The sequence below is a fragment of the Mirounga leonina genome, unplaced genomic scaffold (genome assembly GCF_011800145.1).
Source record: "Mirounga leonina isolate KUSES-001 unplaced genomic scaffold, KU_Mleo_1.0 Mir_507, whole genome shotgun sequence".
NCBI classification, from domain to species: Eukaryota; Metazoa; Chordata; class Mammalia; order Carnivora; family Phocidae; genus Mirounga; species Mirounga leonina.
The window spans coordinates 5,322,647-5,334,783 of record NW_023270789.1 but is presented as its reverse complement, the minus strand read 5'-3'; positions in this window follow the sequence as shown (position 1 = coordinate 5,334,783).

The following is a 12,137-nucleotide window of genomic DNA, read 5'->3' as shown; positions in this document are numbered from 1 at the left end:
CCTGGGTGGCTCAGTCGTTAAGCGTCTGCCTTCAGCTCAGGTCATGATCCCAGGGTCCTGGGATCGAGCCCCGCATCGGGCTCTCTGCTCAGCAGGGAACCTGCTTCTCCCTCTCGCACTCCGCCTGCTTGTGTTCCCTCTCTCACTGTCTCTCTCTGTCAAATAAATAAATAAAATCTTAAAAAAAAAAAAAAAAGAATGGGCAGAAGACATGAATAGGCATTTTTCCAAAGAAGACATACAGATGGCCAACACACATAAAAAGATATTCATCATCACTTATCAGCAAGGAAATGCAAATCAAAACTACAATGAGATATCACCTCACACCTGTCAGAATGGCTAAATTAAAAAATACAAGAAACAAGAGGTGTTGATGAGGTTGTAGAGGAAAAGGAACCCTCGTGCACTGTTGGTGGGAATGCAAATGGGTGCAGCCACTGTGGAAAACAGCTTCGAGGTTCCTCAGAAAGTTAGAAATGGAACTACCTTACGATCCAGCAATTGCACTACAGGGTATTTACCCAAAGGATACAAAAACAGTGATTCAAAGGGGCACATGCACACCTCGGCTTATAGCAGCGTTATTTACAATAACCAAGATATGGAAGCAGCCCAAGTGTCCATTTATAGATGAATGGATAAGGAAGATGTGTATGTGTGTGTATGAATATATTCATCCAATATATATCCAATACATATTGGAATATTATTCAGCCATAAAAAACAATGAAATCTTTTGTCATTTGCAATGACATGGATGGAGCTAAAGAGTATAATGCTAAGCCAGACAAAGACAAATACCATATGATTCCACTCATATGTTGAATAAGAAACAAACAAAACAAAACAATCATAGGGGGAAAACAGAGACAAACCAAGAAATAGACTCTTAATTATAAAGAACAATCTGATAGTTACCAGAGGGGAGGGGAGGGGATAGGGAGATGGATTAAATAGGTGATGGGGATTAAGGAGAGCACTTGTGATGAGCACCAGGTGATGTATGGAAGTGAACCACTGTATTGTACACCTGAAACTAATATAACACTGTATGTTAACTATACATAGGAATTAAAATAAAACTTTAAAAAGAAAGAAACATGTTATGTAATATACTCCTTCAGTTGTGTTTTCCTGTCTTGGAAAAAAAAAAATAGTGGATACAAAATGAGTTGGTGAGTAATCCCTCTCTTATTATTTTTTGGAAGGAATTGAGTAAATCATTTTCTCATATGATTAGAACCATTTGTCCTTGGAGTTTTCTTTAATGAAAAAATTTTTATTATAGACCCAACTTCTTTAAAAGTTGTAAGAATTTTCATCAGTTTTGGTGTGCCTGAGTGGCTCAGTCAGTTGAGCATCCAACTCTTGATTTTGGCTCAGGTCATGGTATCGAGGTCATGGGATCCAGCCCCATGTCAGGCTCCGTGCTCAGTGGGGAATCTGCTTCTCTCCCTCTCCTTCTCCCTCTCTCTCTGCCCCTCTCCCTTGTCCGGCTATCATGCTCTCTCTCTAAAATGGATAAATAAATCTCTAAGAAAAGAATTTGCATCAGTTTTTATTTTTCTAGAAATTTGTTAATTTCATTTAAATTTTCTAATTTATTGGCATAAAGTTGTCCATATCTATTTTTTAAATTCCTTTTAACATTTTAATTGTAAAATAAAATACAGATACAGAAAAATCACACAAATGTAGTTTAGTGAATTTTGATGAGGTTAACACCTTTGTAACTAACCAATCAAACCATAAATAGAACCCTGGCAGCCACCCCAGAACGCTCAAGGCCTTGTTCCTATCACCACCACTTCCTCCCTCCAAAAGCAACAACCATCCCGAGTTCTGAGAATCATTTCTTCATTTAAGTTTTTATAACCCAAGAATGTATCCTGAAACAATATAATTTAGCCTTGCCCATTTTTTTTTCAAATGGCATGTCTTTTAAGCCCCTTTTATTGCACAGATTGCAACTTCCATCTGTCTTTCCCTCACAATATATCTGTTGATGAACACAGGGCATTTCACCTATAGAGTTTCAATCTGGATTTTGCTGATGGCATAATCATGGTGCAGCTCAACATGTTCTTCTCAGCCCTGTAATTTCCACAAATTGGCAGTTGGATCCAGAGGCTTCATGATTCAAGTTCTATTCCTTTGGTCTATAGGCTGGGTTGTATTCTTTCATCAGGAAGCATGCTTCCCCTCCTTCCCCCCATGGATGGCACATTGCACAGATCCATTAATTCACTGAGGGTTGCAAAATGATACTTTGATTCTATAGTTTCATTTTCATTCATTAACTACAATAATTTTATAAAGGAATGCTTCCCTCATCTACTACTTGGTTATCCAGTGATACAGTTCATATAGGAAAAGACCGGATAACATATTTGATTCTTTCCACTTATTTACTGTTTTGTAAGGTAATGAATTGGTTCCCATCATCTTCTAAGTTTAGATGCCCATCACCTCAATTTTTATATCATTATGAACTCACAAATATAAGTATATATTATGGGCTTCAATCAATTACAATTATTCACTTTGAAATTAAAATTGTACCATTTTTGGAAAGGGAAAACCTCTTCATAGTGGCTAAGTCCTTATGACATGAAAATAGTAGTGGTTAGCTTCCTTTATTCATTTATATGACAAGATGCCCCAGGTTTGTCTTCTACATTTCCCACACCAAAACTGGAATCAATCATTTCACTGAAAATCTGATTAATTTTAGTGGGAATAGTATTTCAAGACCACATCATGTGCTAGGAATTGGTAGTAGCTTGGATATAATGACATCTTTAGTGGAACAGTTAAGAGGAAAAAAAAAAAACCACCTAAGAAAATATTCTTTTAAAATAAACTTGAGATGTAATTTATATAAAATGCAACCATTTAAAATACATAGTTAGATGAATTTTGACAAATTTATACATTTTTGTAACCATCACCCCAGAATCAAGATATAAAACATTTTCATGGCCTGAAAATGCTCTTTCAGTAAATCTACACTTTCAGTAAGTCTACCTTCACCACCAGAAGCAACCACTACTCTAATTTCCATTATGATACATTAGCTAGCCCTGGATACTGTGTTCTATACTGAACTTGATAGTATTTTGTCTGTTTGACCTATCAGCTACCAACCCCTAAAATGGTGGAGTTTTCCATTTCTTCTTGTAGTTCTGCCAATCCTTCATGTTTTTCATTTACTATGTGCTCACAAGTTTACTATTTGTATTTATTATTTGTCATTATGTGGTGAATGTTAGATTTCACCTGGTGTATTTTTTTGTAAATTTTTCTTTCAGCCTTTCTGAGAGACTTGTTTTAGGGATATCTCTCACACACAGCAGATGTATGGATTTTAACATGGAGTTTGACAGTTTCTTTTTACTAGGTGTTTTGGTTTGTTTACATGTACTGACTATTAATATTTGGATTTATTTCCAGCATATTATGCTTTGTGCTTTCTATTTCCCCCCTTCCTTCCCTGCCTTCTTTTAGATTTTCCCTCTCTCCTTTTCCTTGTATGTATATTACACACATGTATTTATTCTTTCTAAAAGGTTGCCTTTGAAGTTTCAGCAAAAATGTTTAACTCAAGGTCCAACAGTGACCAATCTTCACTCCACTGTCAAACAACTCAAGGCCCTTAAAATGTTCTGAGTACCGCTGCCCTATGTATATGCTATTTTTCATCAGTAGTTTAGCTTTATTGTTTATGGGGTTTTTTTAAATACATTTATTAAGAAATTTCAAATACCACGCAATTCATCCTTTTATAGTATGTAATTCAGGGATTTTAGTATAGTCACAATATGTACAATCATCACTACCGTCATTTATAGAACATTTTCACCACCTCCAAAAGAAACTCCACAACCTGTAGTTATCAATTCCTACCTCCAAGCAAACACTAATATTTTCTATCTCTATAGATTTCCCTGTTCTGGACATTTTATATAAACGGAATCATATTGAAATGTGATTTTGGGGGGCACCTGGGTGGCTCGGTCGTTAAGCGTCTGCCTTCGACTCAGGTCATGATCCCCGGGTCCTGGGATCGAGCCCCATATCAGGCTCCCTGCTCGGCGGGAAGCCTGCTTCTCCCTCTCCTACTCCCCCTGCTTGTGTTCCCTCTCTCGCTGTCAGTTGAAATAAATAAAAAAACTTACAAAAAAAAAAAGAAATGTGATTTTTTGTGACTGGCTTTTTCACTTACTGTAACATTCTCAAGGTTCATCCGTGTCAATACATTGTTCCTTTTTATGGCCAAATATTTTTCATTTGTTTAAATATACCACTTTTTGGGTCACCTGGGTGGCTCACTTGGTTGAGTGTCCAACTCTTGGTTTCGGCTCAGGTCATGATCTCAGGGTCATGAGATCAAACCCCACGTCAGGCTCCGAGTTGGGCAGGGAGTCTATTTGAAGGTTCTCTCCCTCTGCCCCTCCCCGAAACTACATGCGTGTTCTCTCTCAAATAAATAAATCTTTAAATAAATTAATAAACCACATTTTGTTTATATATTAGTCATTGGTGGACATTTGGATTATTCCAATTTTTGGCTATGCTGCTATGAACATATGTGTTCAAGTTTTTGTGTGGACATGTCTTCATTTCTTTTTTTTTTTTTAAGATTTTTTATTTATTTGAGAGAGAGAGAATGAGAGAGAGCAAGCACATGAGAGGGGGGAGGGTCAGAGGGAGAAGCAGACTCCCTGCCGAGCAGGGAGCCCGATGCAGGACTCGATCCCGGGACTCCAGGATCATGACCTGAGCCGAAGGCAGTCGCTTAACCAACTGAGCCACCCAGGCGCCCCATGTCTTCATTTCTGTTGGTTATATACTAAAAGTGGAATTATTAGATCATATGGTAACCCTACTCTTAATAGTTTGAACAGTGTTAGACTGTTTTCCAAAGCAGCTGAACCATCTTACATTCCCACTAACATTGTATGAGGATTCTCACTCACACTTGTTATTATCTGACTTTTCACTTACAGCCATCATAGTGGGTGTGAAGTGCTATCTTATTATGGTTTGCTTTACATTTCCCTGATGATGTTGAGCATCTTTTCATGTGCTTATTGGCCATTTGTGTATCTCCTTTGGAGAAATATCTATTCAGATCCTTTGCCCATTTCTTAATTGGGTTGTATTTTTATTATTGAATTGTAAAAGATTTTTATACAGGGGTGCCTTGGGTGGCTCAGTTGGTTGAGCATCTGACTCTTGATTTCAGCTCAGGTCAGGATCTCAAGGTCATGAGATCAAGCCCCACATCAGGCTCTGCAGCAGACTTGCTCCCTCTCTTAAAAATACACACACACACACACACACATATACATACACATTCTTGATACAAGTCCCTTATCAGATATGGGATTTGTATGTAATCTCTCCCATTCTGGGGGTTGTCTTTTTACTTTCTTGATGGTGTCCTTTGATGAACAATATTTTTAATTTTGATAAGTCAGATGTATCCTTTTGTTGTTCCTTGTGCTTTTGGCGTCACATCTAAGAATCCTTTGCCAAACACAAGGTAATGAAGATTTTCCCCTATGTTGTCTTCCACAAGTTTTATAGTTTAGCTTATATTTACATGCATGTGGCTATCCAGGTAACCATTAACATTTGTTAAAAAGACTGTTCCTTTCCCATTGGTCTTTGCACCCTTGTTAACAAATCAGTTGACCATACATGTATGGGTTTATTTCTGGACTTTCAATTCTATTCCACTGATCTATTTCTGTTCTTGTGCCAGTATCAGTGTGTCTTATCATTGCTTTGCAAATAGGTTTGAAATGGGGAAGTATGAGGCCTCTTATTTTATTCTTTTAAAGATTGTTTTAGCTATTCTGGGTCCCCTGAAATTCTGAATGAACTTTAGAATCAGCTTGTCAATTTCTACAAAATAAATCAATTGGGATTTTGATAGGGATTACAATGAATCCATTATCAGTTTGAATACTGCAATCTTAAGTTTTCTGATCCATGAACATGAGATTTTTCCAAGTAGCTAGATGTTGTTTAATTTCTTTAAATGTTTTGTAGTTTTCAGAGTACAAATTTTGCACATCTTTTATTAAACTTAATTCCTATGATTTTGATGCTATTATAAATGGAAGTACTTTCTCAACTTCATTTTCAGAATGTTCATTGCACAAGTGTGTAGAAACACAATAGGTTTTGTATATTGTCTTTTATCCTGTAACCTTGCTGAACATGATTATTAGTTCTAATAGATTTTTAGTGTATTCATTAGGATTTTCTCTTTGTAAGTTCTTGTCATCTATAAATAGAGATCATTTTACTTCTTTGGAGGCCTTTCATTTCTTTTTCTTGCCTAATTGTCATGGCTAGAACCTCAAGTACAATGTTGAATAATAGTAAGAGCAGATATCCTTGCCTTTTTCCTAATGACTGAGAGAAAGCATTCAATCTTTTACTGTTCAGTCTGATGTTAGCTATGGATTTTTCATCAATGCCCTTAATCATGTTGAGGAAGTTCCCTTCTATTCCTAGTTTGTTGAGTGTTTTTATCATGAAAGGGCACTGCATTCTGTCAAATGTTTTTCTTGAACCTGAGATGCTCATGTAATTTTCTTTATTGTATTCATATGATGTATTACATTGATTTTCAGATGTTGAACTAACTGTGGATCCCCAGGATAAATCCTGCTCAGTCGTGGTGTATAATTCTTTTTTATGTTGCTTCATTCAGTTTGCTAGTGTTTTGTTGAGGATCTACACATCTATATTCATGAGAGATATTGGTCTGTAGTCTCTTCTTGTGATGTCTTGTCTGGTTTTGATATCAGGGTAATAAAGGCCATATAAAATGAGTTGGGAAGTGTTCTTTTCTCTTTTTAGGAAGAGTTAGTGAATAATTGATCTTAATTCTTCTTTACATGTTTAGAATTAAAATGTGAAGCCAACTGTGCCTGTGCTTTTGTGGGTAGTTTTTTTTTTAATTACTACTTCAGACTCTTCACTTGTTACAGATCTGTTGACATTTTCTACTTTTTTCCTTAGTTTTAGTTTGTCTTTCTAGAAATTTATCCATTTCATCTAGGTTATCTCATTTGTTGTCATATGATTGTTCATTGTATTCTCTTATAATTCTTTTAATTCTAAAGAATAATTTCTAAGGTTAGGTTATTGATTTGAAATCTTTCTTAATATAGGCATTTACAACTATAAAATTCCCTCTATGCACTGCTTTAGCTGAAGCTAATAACTTTTGGAATGTGTCCTTTTCATTCATCTCTAAGTGTTTTCTGATTTCCCTTGATTTATTGACCCATTGGTTATTTGGAGTGTTGTGTTCAGTAACTCCACATATATATGATTTTCTCAACATTTTTCCTGTTACTGATTCCTAATTTCATTCCACTGTTCCTGAAGAACATATGTTGCACTATTTCTATTCTCCTAAATTTATTGAGGTTTGTTTTGTGGCTTAGCACATGACCTATCCTGGAGAATGTTCCCTGCACACTTGAGAAGAATGTGTATCTGTAGTCTGTTGAGAGGAGTGTTCTACAAATATCTATTAGATCAGTTTGTAGTGTTGTTCATCTTCTGTTTTGTTGTTCTGTCTAGTTTTCTGTCCATTATTGAAAAGTGGGATATTGAAGTCTCCAACCATTATTGTTGTATTTATTTTCCCCTTCATCTTTCTTTGTTTTCAGGTATTTTGGTGCTTTGTTATTAGGTGTATATATGTTTAGAATTGTTAAATCTCCCTGATGTCAGTTGACACTTTTATCGTTATAAAATGTGCCCCATTTGAATTTTTGTATTAAAGCCTATTTTCTCTTAAAATACAGTCACTCCAGCTTATTGTGATTGCTGTTTGCAGGATATGACTTATTTCCTCCCACTACATTCAATCTATTTGTATCTTTTAATCTAAAGTGTGTTTCCTGCAGACAGTATGTACTTGAATCAGGTCTTCTTACCCAGTCTGACAATCTCCATGATTCGAATTGTTTAATCCATTCGTATTTAATATTATGTTGATGTCTACAATTTTACTTTTTGCTATGTCTCATGTCTTTTTTGTTCTTCTATTCCTCCTTTCATGCTTTCTTTCACTTCAAGTGAATATTTTTCAAAGTATTTTAATTTCTTTAATGAATTTTTCACTGTTTTATTTTCTTAGGTTTTTTGTTTTTTTTTTTTAAGATTTTTTATTTATTTGACAGAGAGAGAGAGATAGCGAGAGCAGGAAAACAAGCAGGGGGAGTGGGAGAGGGAGAAGCAGACTTCCCGCTGAGCAGGGAGCCCGATGTGGGACTCGATCCCGGGACCCCGGGATCATGACCTGAGCCGAAGGCAGATGCTTAACGACTGAGCCACTCAGGCGCCCCTTAGGTTTTTTTTTTTTTAAGTTGCTCTAGTCTTTATCACATACATCTTATCAGAATGAGCTATTGATTTATACTAGGCTAATTCCATATAGGGACATTATTCTTCTTTTTAATTTTTTTTTTAAATTTTATTTTATTATGCTATGTTAGTCACCATACATCACTAGTTATTGATGTAGTGTTCCATGATTCATTGTTTGCATATAACACCCAGTGCTCCATTCAATATGTGCCCTCCTTAATACCCATCATCAGGCTAACCCATTTCCCCACCCCCCTCCCCTCTAAAACCCTCAGTTTCTCAGAGTCCATAGTCTCTCATGGTTTGTTTCCCCCTCCGATTCCCCCCCTTCATTTTTCCCTTCCTACTTTTTTTTTTTTTAACATATAATGTATTATTTATTTCAGAGGTACAGGTCTGTGATTCATCAGTCTTACACAATTCACAGTGCTCACCATAGCACATACCCTCCAATGTCCATCACCCAGCCACCCCATCCCTCCCACCCCTCACCACTCCAGCAACCCTCAGTTTGTTTCCTGAGATTAAGAATTCCTCATATCAGGGCGCCTGGGTGGCTCAGATGGTTGAGCGTCTGCCTTCGGCTCAGGTCATGATCCCAGGGTCTTGGGATCGAGTCCCGCATCGGGCTCTCTGCTCCTTGGGAGCCTGCTTCTCCCTCTGCCTCTCTCTCTCTGTCTCTCATGAATAAATAAATAAAATCTTTAAAAAAATAAAGAATTCCTCGTATCAGTGAGATCATATGATACTTGTCTTTCTCTGTTTGACTTATTTCGCTTAGCATAATACCCTCTAGCTCCATCCACATCATTCAAGATTTTGGTTTTTTTTTTTTTTTATGGCCGTGTAAGATTCCATTGTATATATATATACACCACATCTTCTTTATCCATTCATCTGTTGATGGACATCTTGGCTCTTTCCATAGTTTGGCTATTGTGGACATTGCTACTATAAACATTGGGGTGCACGTACCCCTTCGGACCACTACATTTGTATCTTTGGGGTAAATACCCAGTAATGCAATTGCTGGGTCATAGGGTAGCTCTATTTTCAACTTTTTCAGTAAACTCCATACTGTTTTCCAGAGTGGCTAAACCAGCTTGCATTCCCACCAACAGTGTAGGAGGGTTCCCCTTTCTCCACATCCTCGCCAACATCTGCCATTTCCTGACTTGTTAATTTTAGCCATTGACTGCTGTGAGGTGGTATCTCATTGAGGCTTTTATTTGGATTTCCCTGATGCCGAGTGATGTTGAGCACCTTTTCATGTGTCTGTCGGCCATTTGGATGTCTTCTTTGCAGAAATATCTTGTCATGGTCATGTCTTCTGCCCGTTTCTTGACTGGATTATTTGTTCTTTGGGTGTTGAGTTTGATGTAAGTTCTTTATAGATTTTGGATACTAGCCCTTTATCTGATACATCATTTGCAAATATCTTCTCCCATTCTCTCGGTTGTCTTTTGGTTTTTTTGACTGTTTCCTTTGCTGTGCAAAAGCTTTTTATCTTGATGAAGTCCCAATAGTTCATTTTTGCCTTTGCTTTCCTTGCCTTTGGCGATGTTTCTAGAAGAAGTTGCTGCGGCTGAGGTCAAAGAGGTTGCTGCCTGTGTTCTCCTCTAGGATTTTGACGGATTCCTGTCTCACATTTAGGTCTTTCATCCATTTTGAGTCTATTTTTGTGTGTGGTGTAAGGAAATGGCCCAGTTTCATTCTCCCGCATGTGGCTGTCCGATTTTCCCAACACCATTTGTTGAAGAGACTTTTTTCTATTGGACATTCTTTCCTGCTTTGTCGAAGATTAGTTGACCATAGAGTTGAGGGTCCATTTCTGGGCTCTCTGTTCTGAGGAACATTACTCTTATGTAGCTCTATTTGTTTTCTTTTTGTGATATTATAAATAAACCTCCTTTGATGTTACAAACCCAACAAATAGTTATAATTATTAACTTACCAATTATAGTAATTTCCTTAGGCTAATACAAATTCTCTCCTACACATCTCCTTTATGCTATTAGCAAATACATATACATTACATTTCTGTATGGGCCCAACGATATACCATATAAAGTTTTATACAGTCCCACTTTTTGTATCAGAGGAGGGAAATAAGCATTTATGTGGTCTTAGGTTATTGTTTTTGCAATACCTTGGGGAATTTTTCATCTGTCTTTGAATATTTTTACTTCTTTTTCTCCTCTCCTTCTGCTACTCCCATTATGCATGTGTCAGAGTGTGCCTGAATGACATCCCACATTTCTCTGAAGCTGTGTTCATTTTTCTCCATTTCTTTTTCTCTACTGATCTATTTTCAAGTTTGTTTATGCTTTCTTCTGCCAGCTCAAGTCTACTGTTCAGTCTCTCTGGTGAATTTTTTGTTATACATTTCAACTCGATTTTTTTTTTTTTTTTTTTTTTAAGATTTTGTCTGTCAGAGAGAGCGCAAGCAGGGTGAGCGGCAGGCAAAGGGAGAAGCAGGCTCCCCACTGAGGAAAGAGCCCAGTGTGGGACTTGATCCCAGGACCCTGGGATCATGTCCCGACCTGAAGGCAGACACTTAACTGACTGAGCCACCCAGGCATCCCTCAACTCCAGAATTTTCACTGGGCTCTTTTTAATATCAATCTCTTTATTGATATTCTCCATTAGATGTGACATTGACATCATACCTTCATTTACTTTTTAACCATGGTTTTCTTTAGTTCTGGGAACATGTTTATAGTGACTACTTTCAAGTTTTTCTCATATTTCTATTGCCTGCTTTATTTCCAGCATATTAGTTATACTTTTGTATTTCTTTAAATGAGTATTTGTTGGGGAATGGAGATTTTAGATAACGTAGCAGCTGGTCCTTCCCCTCCTTCACCCCAAGTGACAGGCATTGTTAATTGTTTATAGTGACTGGCTGAATTGTTTTAGTCAAGTGTACTCCCTCCTCTCTCCCAGCATTAAGCCTCTAATGTTTCTTTCTGAGAAGGCATAACTTTGGGTAAATTTCCCTGGGATGACGGTGGGTTTGATACGGCTCCCGTATTATTTTTTTGACCAGGCCAGCTGTTAAACTCCCATAATTGCCAGCTGCTATATTGTTTTCAACAATGCTGTTGGGCATAAATTGGTCTATAAACTAATCCAATCATATTCTGGCTCCTTTAAATGCATAGTTACTGAGATCTGTGTGTTAGTCTTATAATTCCAGTATGGCTCCCTTGGGCTTATTTCCCAGTTCTCTCCTGCAAACTAGCGAACCTACAGTTTAGATTGTTATCTTGAATCTCTCTTTAGTTGCCTTTTGTCACAACCTCCAGTGCTGTGCCCTCATGTTTGAATTTGGCCATGCTCTTACAACTGAAGTCTATCCTTTTGAAAGAGATTAGGGGCTATCAGCTTCATAAAGTGCCTCTTTCTCAAGTTAAAATCTCAAAGCCAGGGCTTAGCTGGAACAATGTGAAACTTCTGAGTGACATCCCTAAGTGCTCAGTGGAGGAAGAGGGGAAGCAGCCTGAGGCCTTCTCGCTTGTCTCTCCTGGTATGGAACTACCACCTCATGTGCTAGGGCAAAGGTGGTCAGTGTCCCGAGTAATTCTAAGCATGCTACACCCAAGGTAGAGCCTCCATTCTCTGAGCGGGGGCTGAACAGAATAAGAGCCCCCAGACACACACACTTCTCAACCACACTCACTTCAAACTTCACCACAGCAACAGCTACCTGGGACAGGATGAGAAAGACT